General features: G+C 37.5%; 1 protein-coding gene and 1 long non-coding RNA gene across 21 annotated transcripts in view; one reads left to right on the forward strand and one right to left on the reverse strand.

Moving 5' to 3' along the window:
• LOC111090664 overlaps positions 1-16,860 on the reverse strand; it is a 71,510-nt gene extending 54,650 nt beyond the window's left edge. For 7 of the 10 annotated variants that reach the window (XR_005372570.1, XR_005372566.1, XR_005372572.1 and 4 more), the window contains exons 1-2: positions 16,771-16,860; positions 6,347-6,447 (exon numbers count right to left, since the gene is read on the reverse strand). This is a non-coding gene — a long non-coding RNA (uncharacterized LOC111090664). Of the gene's footprint in view, positions 1-6,346; positions 6,448-10,294; positions 10,441-16,770 lie in introns of those variants that run through there. The other 3 variants (XR_005372574.1, XR_005372573.1, XR_005372575.1) reach the window with 2 other exon arrangements.
• Positions 1-17,332, forward strand: part of EXOC6B (exocyst complex component 6B) — a 628,567-nt gene that overhangs the window by 444,350 nt on the left and 166,885 nt on the right. The gene's annotated exons all lie outside the window — the stretch shown is intronic.

The following is a 17,332-nucleotide window of genomic DNA, read 5'->3' on the forward strand; positions in this document are numbered from 1 at the left end:
AAACTCAAAATGGATGAAAGATCTAAATGTGAGACAAGATTCCATCAAAATCCTAGAGGAGAACACAGGCAACACCCTTTTTGAACTCGGCCATAGTAACTTCTTGCAAGATACATCCACGAAGGCAAAAGAAACAAAAGCAAAAATGAACTATTGGGACTTCATCAAGATAAGAAGCTTTTGCACAGCAAAGGATACAGTCAACAAAACTCAAAGACAACCTACAGAATGGGAGAAGATATTTGCAAATGACATATCAGATAAAGGGCTAGTTTCCAAGATCTATAAAGAACTTATTAAACTCAACACCAAAGAAACAAACAATCCAATCATGAAATGGGCAAAAGACATGAACAGAAATCTCACAGAGGAAGACATAGACATGGCCAACATGCATATGAGAAAATGCTCTGAATCACTTGCCATCAGGGAAATACAAATCAAAACTACAATGAGATACCACCTCACACCAGTGAGAATGGGGAAAATTAACAAGGCAGGAAACCACAAATGTTGGAGAGGATGCGGAGAAAAGGGAACCCTCTTACACTGTTGGTGGGAATGTGAACTGGTGCAGCCACTCTGGAAAACTGTGTGGAGGTTCCTCAAACAGTTAAAAATATACCTGCCCTACGAACCAGCAATTGCACTGTTGGGGATTTACCCCAAAGATACAAATGCAATGAAACGCCGGGACACCTGCACCCCGATGTTTCTAGCAGCAATGGCCACGATAGCCAAACTGTGGAAGGAGCCTCGGTGTCCAACGAAAGATGAATGGATAAAGAAGCTGTGGTCTATGTATACAATGGAATATTACTCAGCTATTAGAAATGACAAATACCCACCATTTGCTTCAACGTGGATGGAACTGGAGGGTATTATGCTGAGTGAAGTAAGTCAGTCGGAGAAGGACAAACATTATATGTTCTCATTCATTTGGGGAATATAAATAATAGTGAAAGGGAAAATAAGGGAAGGGGGAAGAAATGTGTGGGAAATATCAGAAAGGGAGACAGAACTTAAAGACTGCTAACTCTGGGAAACGAACTAGGGGTGGTAGAAGGGGAGGAGGGCGGGGGGTGGGAGTGAATGGGTGACGGGCACTGGGTGTTATTCTGTATGTTAGTAAATTGAACACCAATAAAAAAAAAAAATCTTTAGCAGGATAAACAGAAAGCCACACCCAAGTACATTATGGTTAGATTACTAAAAAATAAAAATAAATAAAAGAGAAAATCTTAAAAATGCCCCAAGAAGAAAAGACATATTACATAATGAAAGGCAATGATAAAAATGACTGCTTATTATCAGAAACAGTGTTACCAGGAGGCAATAGGATATCTTCAAAGTACTGAAAGGAAAGAAAAACAAAAAGGCGTGAACCTAAAACTCTATGTCGTGTAAAAAATATCCTTCAAAAATCAAGATACAATAAAGGCATTTCAAGTAAAGAGAAGTTAAGAAAATTTGTTTGCCAGGTTTGCACTACAACTCATTTAAAAGGTAGTTTTTCCAACTGAAGGGAAATACTAGATGCTCACTCAGATCTATGAGGCAGATTACATTGCTCAAAGATGTCTATAGTAGTATCGCCTTCCCCACATCTTTTTCTAGAACCTTCACACTACCTTATTAAGATGGGACATTTAACTCCCCTTTTCTTGAATCTGGGCAAGTTTGTGACTTGATCATAACTAATAGAGTGTGACAAAAGTGGCTGTTTTAACTTAAGTGGCTAGATCATAAAAGGTAGTGCAGCCATCATCACCTTTGTTAGCTGCTGCTAACAAAGTCCGTCTACCTTGAGGCCGCCACAATGTGAGGAAACCCAGATCAGCTTGTGGGGGGACCACATGGGGAAGCTCTGATATCTGACATCTAATATTTTATGTTATTGGTGCTGTGTTTTGTTACATTCCTTTAAATAGTGTTAGATTTTTGTCGTGACTCGCATTTACATTATATGGGATTGGTTGGAATCTTTCAACTCTTGCTTTTATGTTTATATTGGGTCCAGAGCCACTCTTTATCTAGGTCTTATTAACCCCAAATCCAGAACAACACCTTTTGAAGGATTCTACCTCATGTCCCACCTATCAGGAGACCTTTCGATTCTGGCTGGTGGGCATACAAAATATGCCCAGCTCTGTAAAAGCTCCATAAATTATTCTGCCTATTTATTTCTGGTGGTCCTTTCCCCAGTCTTGGGTACTTTCTTCTCATATATGCATAGATTAGTACCCAGCCAAGTATTCAGTGAGAACCTTCTGAAGTTTTCCTGAGTTCTCTTGATTTGTAGCTTCTACCACTCTGGTATTTGGCACTGGAAATACTAATTTCCTTGGCATTCTGGACTATAGTCTGTGACTTTTCAACTCAGACTGCCATGCTTTGTTTGGATTCCCTCCCTATGCCCGCTTTGCTTCACAGCCTGGAAGCTGCCTCTAGGTATGTTTACCTGGTTTGTTTTCCTTCTTTCAGAGATCACAGTGCTGCACTGACTATTGTCTAATCTCTATAAAACCATTCCTTCACATGCTTCGTCCAATTTGGGGTTTCGTTTTTAGTTTTTTTAATCTGGTGATAAGATGAGTCCTCTTCCTATTACTCCATCATGACCAGTACCAGAATAATCAAGTAAATATCTTCTCATGCTTTTTAAAAATTTTATATTTTGCAGAAAAAAACCCTGCTTTTTGTGGAATTTTTGGGGGAAAAAACAAAAGTACAAAGAGAAAAATCACCATAATCTCATTCTGAAATAAATACATTCCAGAGATTATATTCAGAAATGATAATATCCAGCAGCCATAGAATTTTTTTCTAGAAATCATCCATCAGATCCGTGCATCTAATTAATCCAAATTGTTTTATGTGCCTGGGTCTTAACCAATTATTTACCAGGAGGATAAAATATGCTTGATGATGGGCTAGACCAGTCAAAATTGATTTTTAATATTGGGTATAAAGTCATTCATTTCGAAGTTTTGAGGAAAGAGTAGAACTTCATTCTGATATACAGAGAAGGAAGAATGGGGCTTTGGGGTGGGCAACCAACCAGTGGCATTGGTTTAACAATAAGTCTGATGAATGATTGGGAATCACTACATGACTACATCTTGTCAGAACTAAAAGATAAAAAGGATTGGAGGTGATAAGGCTAAAATATATGAGCCTAGAGGAAGAGGAGTGATGGCCTAGGAGAAGCACTGGGGAATAAGGAAGATACCCATGTTAGGCCTGATACTGAAGTACATTTTATGTAGAATGAGCAGCTTCTACTTGAGAGAACTGTAGGCGAATTGGTATCCTTCGCAGAGAGCTAGCTTTCAGTTAAGGCTAAAAGGTGAACAGATCACTTAATGAAAGGGTGGAAACCTAATAGAGTTTGTTAACCTGCCAAAAGGGGTTCCAGAGAGCCAGTACTATATCTGAAAAGCCATTTGATATTGGCCATAGCCTTTCAGACTTAGGATCAGCTCAAAGCCAACATTTGTAGGACCTGACAGTATCTCCAATAAGCATTTTTTTTCCTCCGTATATTGTGGAATCACTAAGGTTCATCAGTTTTAATGTTTCATTTCTGATTGTCAGTAATTTGTCTGTCAAGAAACTTTCATGGCCATTTATTTTACTTTAAAAGAAAGAATTCTATTCTATGTTTTTTGCTATACCATCCCCCTAATTCTTTTTTTCTTTAGATGCTCAGTGGTCTATAAAAAAATCTTAAAGAAATGATACATAAGATTCAAGTAACTATACAGAGGCGTATAAAAGCAGCCCCAAATGACAAGATAATTAACACTTACATCTTTCTACCCAGTGGTGTGTGCATGCAGTATTTTCTCTATTGTCTGTGAGTCCTTGCAAGAACTGTATAGGTCCTGAAAGAAATCAAACTCTGGACAAGGTAGAATGTGAATGTACCTTGAGTGTTTGCCTCTGAGGCCCTGGGCTGCCATTTTCCTAGATCCCAAGTACATAGAGGAATTGTATGCATTACCATGAGCCTGAGATATTTAGCTAGTATAGTGTAGTCAGTAAGAACATAGAGTTCAGAGTCAGTTCAACCAAATGGATTCAAATCACCACTTGGATTTAGTGTGGCCATGTGTAAATTCTTTAACTTCTCACAGCACCATTTATGAAACAGGGATAATAATAGCAACTAATAACACAGAATTAAATAAGAGAATGCATGAAAGGGTTTATTTCATGGCCGGCAAAACAGTAACCATGAATTAAGTGGTGGCTTCTCCGCTTACCATTAGCAGTAGCAGCCCAGCAGCTAATACATATCCAGAACGCTCAGAGGTCTTTTGTAGGCCACTCAAATCTTTGGTTAGTTTATGAATCAGGTAGGTTTGGAGAGGCCCTTTTATTTGGCATAAGAAATTTATTTTTGTTTTTGGTAGCTGTCTGTGAAACTTCTGCAGTTGTCCTGAAAGGTCTGATCCAGAACCAACGATTTTCCGATTCTCGGAATGATGCTCTTGTAAGATAACAGTCAGTTGGCTCAGCTGCTTACTAGAAATAGTACCTATGCTGAGGGCATCATCTAGTAGAAATGTTGTTGTTATGCAATTCTTCCTGACAGGCTACTAAACCACCTACCTTTAAAGTGGAGGCTATTAGGAATTCAGGAGGTGTGAAGAAAATACTCCTTTCCCTTTCATAATTGCCAGTGACCTCTGGGTATTTCTGCTGTGTATAGATTTCATCTTACACTTTCATACATTAGTATGTCTTAGATTTGGTTTTGGATGTTGGAGCACTGGAACCTGGCCTGAGAAACTGGATTTTGAATACTAGGAAGTCTCGATAGCCTAGTACTTTATTTCTTTAGCCAAACTTGGATTGCTATATCATTCCTGTACTTCCTAGTCAGTCTGTGTCTGGATTTGGAATTTCCTAAGCTTTCCCTTTGTGCATTCTAAATAAAGAGGTCTAGGATCATAGGCAAGCTCAACTACTTGGTTACAGCATTAATTCAGTAATCTGTTCACTTACTCAACAAATATATGTGGAGCCCCTACTCTGTGTAGAGTACCAGGCTGGAGGCTGGAGATAAAATGGAAAACAGTGGATTTTAAATAGGAGAGTGACTTGATTAGGTTTGTATTTTTGAAAAGGACTCTGCAATTTATCAGGAGCCTTCAAGACCAGTAATAAGACTGTTACAGTATAGAGATACATGATAGAGATGAGTTGGGAGCTTCAGCCTATTTCTGCATGGTAATTCAAGCCATGAAAGTGAATAAATCAACTTATTTAATCTCCCTGAGTCCATCAACAAACTAAAAATATTAATCTCTATTCTGTTTGTCTCACAGTATTGTTAGGAAGTGAACTGAGATAATGTATATAAAATCATTTATAAACATCTATTTGATTTATTTACATTAATCATTTCTTTATCCATATGCTTTTATGTGTTTTTCTTATTTTCTTTCCCACTTTCACTGTTATTTGGTTTATAATGTTAAATGTTTTCGGTTTTTAGTTATCTACTCAGGTCCCTAAATTATTCAAAATATTGGTATATTAAAAGTATAATATAATTAAGCCAAATCCAGGGCACATTTGGTTAAAAAGAAATGCAGCAGAAATCGAATCTTTTAAAATTTGGAGGAATCCATTTCCCAGGACCCATTAGTCTTTTGCACGGAATAAACTCGGTCCTTGAACAATAAGGTAAGATTGCCAAATTCTCTCACTTCTTTAATGGTCAAGTTAATCTGGCCTTGGTTTACTGTTTGGAGAAGGGCCCCAGAGTCTTCCATTTCACCATTCTTATCATAATAGCCCTCACTTTACAGGTCAGGAAACCAGTGTGGAGAATCGGAGAATCTGCCTAAACTCAGGATTTTGGAAAACAACTTCAGAGTAAATTCATGATCTCACTGAGCCTACTATGATAGAACATAATGGCAGAACACCATTTGTCACTTACCGTCTGTAAATCCCCACTCTAACGGAAAGATCAGATAGCTTTCTGCATCCATAAAGAACTAATTTTAGCTCAAAAGATCCAGTAGTTCCTAGACGTTTTAACATTTTAATATCTTTGTAAATATTCACTAGAATAAATGGCTTTGAGTCGCCTCATGATACACTCAGGTGTGTTTTAGCTAATGTTAATCAGGTAAACCTTAATAGGCTGACTTGCTTATGATTTTGCCACTGGGGCTTCAGAACTAAAGAATCTTTATAAAGTGATCTCTGTGAACCCTAAATTCCCAAACAACTGCCAGTTGGGATAAATGCACTCATTTATTTTGATTTTCTACATTACTTGAACCCACCCATCCTTCACTCCCATTCCATGTAATTAATTATCTACCTTTGGTCACTCACACATGAGTCTGTCTTAGAGAAGGCTTCAGGCATTCCATTACCTATGTCCTCTTGATGTGTGAGAGAGAGAAGAGAGTCCTCAGGACCCTGGTGAGAAACATAAGGAAAACATATGTGACACATCCACACTATATCATTCTTCTTTTGCAGCCTTTGAAGTTTATATTATGCAAAAGGAGTTCTGGCCCTTAAATAACATCTAAGCCAGTGCTAAACCCAAATCTGCCTTCAGCCCACCAAGCAAACTGTTAAAATAACTTCTAGCTAGTACATTCAATCAAGCTTTTCCAGGGAGATGCCCTATAGTAATTAATTTGTCAATCAAGATTATGTTTAGTTGTCCTTGAATAAGTAGTGCAAATATGCATATCCCTACAGTTTTCCCTGTTTTTGCTGAGAGTCCCTAGAAAACTCTTATTTATATTACCTTCTGGATATACTTCTTTTCTTCTTTACTTTTATTTTGCATATCACCCTTTGAGCCCATGTTGTATTTAGATATGAGTCACAGGGCAAGATTCAATGAGGGATGGAATATAGAGGAACAGACTGCTACTGCTTTGGCAAGGAGGACATGGGGGAGAGCATTCTGGAGAAAGCTGAGGGATCAAGGCTCCACAATTTCTTGCAGTATTCTTACATTTATCAAGGAAATATGGTGATTATGAAGATAGCTGGCATATCAATACATAACTTGAAAGATCAAGTTATGCACTTCATCTTCAACCCACTCAGCTGCCCACCTGCAGATAAAAGGGAATTCCTGCAGTAGAGACTCATGATGGTTCTTTGTTTTCTTGGATTTTTGAGCTCCACATTCTAGCAAGGATCAGAGTTTGTCCCATTTTCATGTTTGCTCAGTGTTGTTCAAAGCTTTCTCATGACTCATATTCTTCAATTTCTTTAAATTGATCAATGGCAGCACAGCCTAGTCCTCCAAAGCTTTACCCTCAGTGGGGACTTAAGAAAATACCTCCATTGTGAGGTTGGCCTGCCACATTCCTCAGACTGTCAACTTCCTGGGAAACAATGAGAGGTCTCAATGCCCTTTTCCCTGCAATCACCTGCTAACCAATTTCAGACATTCTACTTTTTCTCTAAAGTCTTTTGTTTGCCAGCTCAATCCCTAATAATCTGTCTTAACTAGACTATGTGTATTTGTAAGGTACAGAAATCTCTTCAAACCAGTTAAGGAATAAAAGGAAAGTTTATTTTAATTATATGCATTTCGTAGAATCCAAGAGAAAGGTAAACAGTAAATCAGTTAGGTTAGGGAATTGTGTCTGCCCTGATGGTTCCTGTGTCCTTAGCACTTAGGACAGTGCCTGACATATGGTGCTTGCTTAATAAATATTGGTTGAATGAATAAAAATGACTTGATTATCAACTGCCTCTGTTTCTGGAGCTCTTCTGTCAGCTCTGAGAATGAGAAGGAGTATAAGTAGCAAGAAGCTCGGGTGGGTATCATGTGATGAGCATAATAGCAAGACAGCCTGCAATATGGTTGGAATCCTAAGGAATATTCTCTTAGGAGGATGTACACCTAGAAGGGCAGTGATTAGCAACTTTAGTACACATATCCTACCCACCAACTTCTATGGATTATGAAGCCATCTTTGCCACCAACAGTCAATTTGAAATATATAAACTGTCTAATACGGAGTAGTTAAAATTGTAGGTGGTAGACAGATTGACCTTCGAAGCCTGGATCTTCATTTGGTTTCTTTATACCTTGGCTAGATGATTTCTAAATTTCCATTTAGTTTAAAGATAGCACTATTGGGATGTTTGGGTGGGTCAGTGGTCGGGCGTCTGCCTTCCGCTCAGGGCATGATCCTGGAATCCCAGGATCAAGTCCCACCTCGGGCTCCCAATGGGGAGCCTGCTTCTCCCTCTGCCTGTGTCTCTGCCTCTCTCTCTGTGTCTCTCATGAATAAATAAATAAAAATTTTTAAAAGATAGCATTATTTATTATGGGAGGAAAGAGCATGTGGATATATTATGTAGAGAGTTGTAAGGATTAAATAAGATAATACATATGAAATGCTTTATGGATCCTATATACATAAATATTTGTAAGCATCAGTAAATGTTAAATGTTTATTAGAATTTTCATATAGTTATATACAATGCCATGTTCTCCAGAGGACTTATACCTAAAGTGTATGGAATCAGAGAGCAGGTTCTGAGTGATTACTGTCAAGGGCTCTTATAAATTCAATGACCATTGGAATAGGTTAATAATTTTTTTCTCAGAGACACTTTCTATAGAATTCTTTAAGCCAGGATTGTCTCAGTCATCTTAATACTATTTACTTTTGGATGACATTGGCTCAGGAAGAAAGGCAAGCTGTATAGTGAAGACCTGACACACTGCAGTAACCTTTGGCGATGTCGGTGTGGTTGTGGATAAAATTGGAGTTGCCACAATGAAACATGTTAAGCAGTCCTGAATTTCAGAGGACACTAAAGGGTATGAATACATCTCTTGGAAACTCGGCAATCGGGACATGAGTACTGATAGAAATAGATTTAAAGGAGAGAAGTTGGCTCTCTACGAAATTAAATAAATCTTGGAAATGTTAAATCATTGTAACAAATGGCACCATTTCCTAAGGGATTCTTGTGAAAAATTTAGAATTTACTTCCTTTCCAATTAAAGTATATTTTTTATACTTGATCCAAAGGACACTTTTCAGATTGTATCTTAAGCATTTGGTACCTCTTCAAGTCTTAAAAGGGAACCATCTTAAGAAGCGAAGGTTTGAAGAGAGTCAAAAGGAAGAAATTTGAGCTTAGTAAAATTTTAAACCCAATCTCTATAGGTTATATGAAAATAACAGATACCTCTTTTCATATGGTCTGTATAGTGCTCGAAGATGCAAATGACCTGTGAGTAGACTATTGAAGGACATGTTGTGTGTTTCAGTATCATTAATTTCAGATCCCTTAGCTTTTATCTTCAACCTCATCTTTCTGAATTATAATTTTAAAGCAAGCTTTCACTTTCTGCTCTCTTCCATCTGGGAAACATTAAGGTAAGAAGATTGATGATAGATTTTGGGTTCATATACAGAAAAATAAACTTGTTTTTTTATAATTTGCAGTGCTCCGCACATGGGCAAATCTAAGGATAATTAGTCGTTATTGCCTTTAATGTGATGGAGACAATAACTTGCTCCATGAGGCAAGCTCCATGGTTAATGAATTTTGTCTTTTGGTTGATTGACTGGTTAATGGAATCAGAAAAATATTTTATGTCTCTTCTTTACAATAATGCTTTCATTCTCTACTGGAAGTATAAAGGAATTTGGGTAGCCAGTCTTAACAGAGCATATTTTTGTTTATGCATTTTATCATTTGTTTTCCCCTTTTCTCAGTTTCATTTTGTATTTCTGTTTCTAATTCACATTTTGATTCAGTATCTGCAGCAAAACTTACAGATTTACAAGGGAGAATCATGAAATTGGCCATTGCATATGTATGTATACAGTATTGAGAGTTCATTCTCTGCGTTCTTTGCTTTCTCTGCAAGACCTATAGCTATCCTGTGCAAGAAGTCAGATTTAAAACTCAAGTATAGGGACACCTGGGTGGCTCAGTGGTTGAGCATCTGCCTTTGGCTCAGGTCATGATCCCAAAGTCCAGGGATTGAGTCCTGAGAAGGGCTCCCCACAGGGAGCCTGCTTCTCCCTCTACCTATGTCTCTGCCTCTCTCTGTAGGTCTCATGAATAAATAAATAAAATCTTTAAAAATAAAAAATAAAATAAAAAACCTCAAGTACAGTGGAAATTTATAGGATGAAAATAGAGGCCATAGTCTGGTATCATTTTCTCAGGTACACATCTCCTGAATCAATATATTATGCAAAAGTTTCTTCAGAAATTTACCGATTGCATGGCTTCGTCCCTGCCCCACTTCCCAAATCCTTACCAGTTCTTTTTTTTTTACCAGTTCTTTTTAAATGCAGCGTTGAGCTTGGATTTTCAGATCTAAAATGATGCAGGAAGAGCACAAACTCCAAGTATCTTCCTTCTATCCAAAATAAACAGTACAAAAGCCGTGCTTTGTTTGCTATTGTCTTCCCATGACTGTAAGGTTTGTCATGCTAGGTTCTATGCTATTATGATGTGCCTCTCTGCTCTGGAGAACCCAAATAGAAGTCTTCCCTGCCATTAAAATGGCAATGTCACTTCTCTTTGACTATGGATGATAGACCCTGTACCCTATAAGAGGACTCTCCTCAGACATGGTTCAATGAATAGTACCCACTCGGCGGCTATTTTGGTTTATGGGCTGAAGTTCCTTGAATTCCAGAAGATAAGGAAGTCATTGTCTCCCTGAGCCCATTGCCAGACACCTGGTCATTTGATAGTAGGTGCTGCCAACCTGAGCAGTGAGGGCAGACAACCTGCTCTTCCTCACCATAGCCTAAGATGCCATCCTTGTCAAGCAAATGGAGATGGATCGTGCCACTCTAACCTTGTTATATATCACTGTCAAGCCCTGCTGTTGGTTTCCAGAGATTGGCCAACACAGACAAAGTACTTTACTGGTAGTGAATGTTACCTTGGATTGTTTGTAGGGCCTAATAGTGTTGAGGGAGTACGAAGGACCTGATACATGAAGGATCATAATTTTGAATTAAGGTTCTCTTTCTGTGGCAAACTTTCTGAATACCCTAAATTCTGTCTGGTAAATGTGGTAACCCCATCTCTAAATAAGGATGGTGACTGATTCCTCTTTGAAATTATTTAAATTTTTCTTCCTGATTTTATTTCAATGGATATTTTGGGGGTGGTGGGGACGGGTGGTGGCAGGAGATTTACCTTAAACAGCTGATAGTTTCCAAAAGGCTATTTTCCTGCTGCATAGTTTTGGAAAGGAGAATACCAGATTTTGTTTGTTTGTTTGCTTATTCCAAATTTGGTGCTCCTTCCCTCTTTCTCTACATTTTCCATTTTAGCTGTTTCAGATTTTATTCCTTATTTTTTCACAACATTGAGATCTTATTCACTTTGGGAATTTTAGGGACCAGAACAATTAAGAAATGCCATTTCAAAGAAGGAGAAGAATTAAAACTATATTGTGGTTATTGCTACTTTCCTGTCACTTGCCCCTGGTCCCAGACTTGGTAAAACAGGTTTTCTTGGTAAAACCTTGGTAAAACAGTAGAGGGGGTATATCATAATAGTTTCTTACTTTCCAAAGCCTTTTGACTATTTCTTCATTAGAAACTTAAAAAAAAAAATTTTAAATTTTTCATTAATCCCTATGATTTGCTTTAAAACACCCAAAAGCATTTTTAGGGAGAAATGAGCCAGTAGAAAAATCACTCATCTTCATCATTGCAAACCTGAGACCTCACCATTAGCCCCCGTGCAACATATGGCCATTTCTTTCTGCTATATCAGCTAGCTCCAAACATCACCTCAACTGAAAGTTATTTACTTCTTTAGCATTACTGCCTCCTTCCATCAAGCCATTTGTACATCCCTTATAGTCAAGTAGGCCCAAATCTTAATGCCTGTAGTAAGCCAGAGTCTCCCAAAAATACCTGATGCATTCACTGCTCTCGCTTGTCTTCAAGTGTTTACACTGAGGAATTTTATACATTTCATATTTTCATTGACTCTAACTTCATGTCTTTGGGGCTGAGGCTAGTAAACTTATTTTAATTGGGCCATTTTATAGGGTATAAATCAGAAAGCCATATTAAATACCATATTTATTTAAAAATTATTTTAATTGGGGATCCCTGGGTGGCTCAGCGGTTTAGCGCCTGCCTTCCGCCCAGGGCGTGATCCTGGAGTCCCAGGACCGAGTCCCACATTGGGCTCCCTGCATGGAGCCTGCTTCTCCCTCCTCCTGTGTCTCTGCCTCTCTCTTTCTCTATGTCTATCATAAATAAATAAATAAATCTTTTTAAAAAATTATTTTAATTGTTGAAGGTTGACAGACTTCTACCCCGGTCTGCAAGAAGTTCCCATAACATTCTAATCTATCTACTACACCTTATACAATCTCAAAAAATTGATGAAAGTACTAGTTCTTCATAAGACATTTTGAAAGAAAACACTTCATGTCTTTCAATGATTACTTGCTCTTCAGCATTTAACAGATTCTGATTTGAGTTAAAACATCTAGTATGCTTTTAGCATTACAAATTATAAAAATTTATCTTCATTCTCTCTTCCTCTGTTTTATCTGTGTGTGTGTGTGTGTGTGTGTGTGTGTGTGAGAGAGAGAGAGAGAGAAAATGAGAGAGAGATAGAAGTTGAGGAGACCTGAATTTCTCCAGAAGATCACCTTAGCATTTACAATTTTTATACTTCTAAGATTGGAATTTGGAAAACATGAGGGAAATATCATTGCCAACACTTTGATTTAGAAAAGCTAAGTTTCCTGTGAGTCAATGTATAGAATTTTATAAGTTTTGCCTGTAATGTTCTGTGATTATGTTTGATCTATATTTTACTTCTATTTTCCATTCCTTTCCTGGGAGGAGAAAGTGGTATGGTGGGTCACTGGTGGAATAATATATACTTGAATGGGTGAACTGTGACTTTTGTCTTTCTCTTTGCTTGGTCACTAAGTGGCTGTGAATAATACACTTACTCTTTCTAAAAATCTTTTTACTCATTTGTTATATATGAATGATTTGGACTAGGATATCCAATGAACTACATGGGTAGGAGTTAGCTACTCAAATGGGATGAGGTAGGTTGGGAAGGACGTTCCGTCTAAGGCAGGTATTTGTATAAATTCTGGGAGGAAAAAAAAATGGCATATTAGAAAACTAAAACTAGTTCATTATGAATGGAGAATAGGGTGAAATGAACTGGGACAGCCAAGAGAAAATAATGGAAATATAATCAGTGTTAGATCTTGGAAGACTTGTTGAGAAGTATATACTTTATTCTAGGTACATAGGGAGCTGGTCATATGTTTTGTGCATGAGAATAACATGGCCATTTTCTGCTTTAGGAAAATGACTGTGGCAAAATTGTGAAAAATGCGTAGAAGAGGGCAAGCCAAAATACAGAAACTCGTAGGGTTGCCAGATTAAAAAAACAGGATGCCCAGTTAAATGTGAACTTCAGGGGGAAAATTGAATTTCAGATAAGCAATGAATAATTTTATATAATGCTGCATGATACATGCAAATGTCAGGTGAGATAAGGACTGAAAACGTGTTGCTTTAGTAAGGAGGAAGCCAAAGTAAATTTTAGAGAGAGTACTTTCAGTGGAAGTTGGAGTGGTAGAAACCAGATTACAGAGAGGTCAGGAATGAGTGGAAGATAAAGTTGAATCAGTGCTTGTAAACAGCTCTTGCAGAAATTGAGTTTGAAAGAGAAGAAAGAATAGGTTGTTCATTTCATTGCCTGTGAGAATTTCAGTGGTTATTTTTCTTTATATTGCCATGATCAGCCTAATGATTTGGGACTGTTTCATAGCAAATAACACCAAACATTTTATATAATATAACCTAGAATTAAAGAAAAAGAATTCTTCCTTTATTTTCCTTTGTAGGCATCAGTAAAACTTGCCTATTCATTTTCGTCTTCTTTCTGTCATTCTCTTCCCTTTCTTCTGAATGATATGCCTTTCTGGAGAAATTCAAATCTCCATTTTTCATCAAATCCCAGCAGTCAGCCTGCTTGAGGCCTGCTCTGTCCTCTAATTCGCTGGAATCCCTTTGTCAACTGTCTGCCTATCAGTGGATGGAAACAAGGTATAGCTTAAGCCCCTACCCAGACAGTTAACCAGGGGAAAGAGTGAGGTTCTCTACTCTTCCCTAGAAAAGCATTTTTGAGAGCTTTTCAACAAGGATCATTTGAAAGACTAGAGTGCTTTTAATACTTGAAATGTTCATTTATCTCCTGTACCTTTCAGCACTTAAGATATTCCTTTAAAAGCACCAGTTTATCATGTAAAGAAGTTGCTTATGTGTCTTAAGAAACAATTATTTTCATTTCCTTTTCCTCCAGCTAACCTAAATTCTCTTTAAACACTAATCTTCCTCTCAACAGTGCCTAGGAGTTAAAACCCTTAATCCTTCCTCTAGAGCTCCAGAGCTGTGTCTCCAGTCAGTTCCTTGACCCTTTACCTAGTAGCTATCAGCCGAAGAAGGGTTCAGGTTGCACTAACAGAGATTCTCTTCTCCTTCTTTTGTTTTTTGTTTCTTTGTTTGTTTTAGGGGGAAAGAAGAAAAGGGAAAACAGACCCTAAACTGAGTTCTTAGTGGCACAGTTTATGTTCTCTAAGTAAGATGGATTCTGAAGATCCTTAGTTTAGGTCTTGACCTCTGGAGGTAAATCCATTAGCCTATGTAACAGAATGGGAGAACAGTATTTATGTTGATACTGATGTAATGCAAACATTTAACATGGATGTCAGATCATTGTTCTAATACTTTACATTAAATTTCCATTTTAGGGGAAAAACTTCCCAGCAGATACTAGAAATATTTCATGAAGCAAAGAGGCGAAGCTAGTAAATATAGAAAATGTTAACTTTCTTTGGGCAAGCTATGTAGAACTTTTAGTTTGCCATGTCAGAAATGATCTCTAATAATGAAGACTTGTTTTAATTTAGTATCTTAAAAATGTTAATTCAGTGAAGAAGTGGCTAGATGGCGGGGAAGCATATTATTTTATTATATCCAGTCCCAGTAATTTTTACATTAATAGTGCTAGGATGTGTATATGGCTATAAGCCTAGTTATTAAAATGGACCCAATATCAAGTTATATTACACTTAATCTAGATTGGACTTTGTGCTCCAACAGTAGATCTCTGACATGAATTGAGTGTCCTACAATTCAATCCAATGCTAGCACTAACAACCTAGAGTTATTGCAGACTACACAAGTTAAGAGTCGGTCCCTTAAGACTGTGGGTCTTCAGGTATCACTTCAAGTCTCAGGTCTCCCAGCCACTCATACTTCTTCCTACCTGACTGCAGATTCAGGGCTCCCCACACTCCCTTGGGTTCAATAATTCACTAGAAAACTCACAGAAATCACTGAAAATTCTATACTCTCGATTATAGTTTTATTATAAAGGCTGTAACTTAGAAAAAGCCAAATGAAAGATATGTATAGGTCAGGGTTCTGGGGAGGCAGGAGACAGCAGAGTGTTTTCACATCCTTTCCTCGTTAGAATCTGGGCACATCACCCTCCCAGCACATCAGTGTGTTCACTAATCAAGAAGATTTACTGAGCTTCAGTGTCCAGAGTTTTTATATGGGCTTCATTTCATGGGCATGATTGAATAAGTAATTTGCTACATAGATAAAATCAATTTCCAGCTTCTTTACCCTCCCTGGAGACTGGGATTGGGACTGAAAATTACAACCTTTTTTAAAAAAAGATTTATTCATTAGAGACAGAGAGAGAGAGAGAGAGAGAGAGGCAGAGGGAGAAGCAGGCCCCGTGCAGGGAGCCTGAGGTAGGACTGGATCCTGGGCCTCCAGGAGGCTCTGGGCTGAAGGTGGCGCTAAACCACTGAGCCCCTGGGCTGCCCAAATTACAACCTTCTAATCATGAGCTTTGTCTTTCTGGCTTGTCCAGCCCTTCCCTTAAAACTAAGGGCCTACTTGAGCAACCTTGTTAGCATAACCTGGGTAGGGTCAAAAGAAGGCTCATTGTGAATAGCAGCTCTTATTGCTCAGGAACTTTCAAGGGTATTTGAAACTCCATTTCAGGAGCTGGGGACAAAGAACAGATATATTCTTTATTATATCACAGACTTCAAGAGTATATTTGATTTAGTCCTCTAGCTTTAAGTAAGCAAAAATATTATTACCTTCATTTTACAGCAGAGACATCTGGAAATAAAAACCTATATGCTCTAACATCACATAAGTAAATTCTAGAAAGGACTGAAATCTCAGTTACCTTAGCTAATGATATAGCTATTTTGTGGACATCAGCTTTTATTATGAGACTTAGTTTTCCTGGCAAATTGTGAGAACATCCATGAAATACTAACTACTCTCAGTTCGAAAAGAATTATATTGACCTAAAAAAAAAAAAAACTAGCATTTTTACATTTGGAAACTTCCCATGTGAAACCAACCTTAGTCATTTCTCTGATTTTCAGCATTTTTCATAGAGTGATATGATATACCTCTACCCTGTTCTGATAGTGAGTCTTGAAATTTTCCTTTTAACAAATTAGCATTTATTTTATTTTGCACCTTATAAAACATTTGCAGTTATAGATCAGGATTGTTACTGTCATCATTGGCTGGGGAAACTGAGGCAATTAGCTTTGTCCAGAAACTTACATACTCATCAACAATCATTATTTGAAAAAACTGACACCCTACTGCTTTTTCCAAAAATGATTTAAGACCACTTCCAAAAGGATAAATTGAAAAAAAAAATAAGTAAGTTAGGTACCATAGCCTCCCATTATCCACAGTTTTGCTTCCTCTGGCAAGATCAACTGTGATCTGGAAGCAAATGATTCTCCTTCTGATGTATTGTCAGAAAGTCAGTAGTAGAATAACACTACATCACAATGCCTACATCACTTGTCTCCTTTATCTCATCACGCAGGAATTTTATCTTCTCACATCATAATAAAAAGGATGAGTATAGTAGATCAGATATTTTGAGAGACCACATTCACATAACTTTTATCACAATATATTGCAATTATTCTGTTTTATTATTAGTTGTTAATCTCTTACTGTGCCTAATTTGTAAATTAACATAGGTATGTATATATAGGAAAAGAACATAGTATATATGGGGTTCAGTACATCTGCAGTTTCAGGCATCCACTGGGTGAGTTGGTACATATTCCCCTGCAGATAAGGGGGTACAACTGTGTAAGAAAGAGAAAATAGTTTGAAGAGAAGAAAGGTAAGAATACAAGTATCAGGATTTTAGTATATAAGTATCCAGATTAATAGAGAGGTAATATAAAAATGTATTAGCAGGCAAGGTGAAGCATATA

This window comes from Canis lupus, chromosome 17 (assembly GCF_011100685.1).
Source record: "Canis lupus familiaris isolate Mischka breed German Shepherd chromosome 17, alternate assembly UU_Cfam_GSD_1.0, whole genome shotgun sequence".
NCBI lineage: Eukaryota > Metazoa > Chordata > Mammalia > Carnivora > Canidae > Canis > Canis lupus.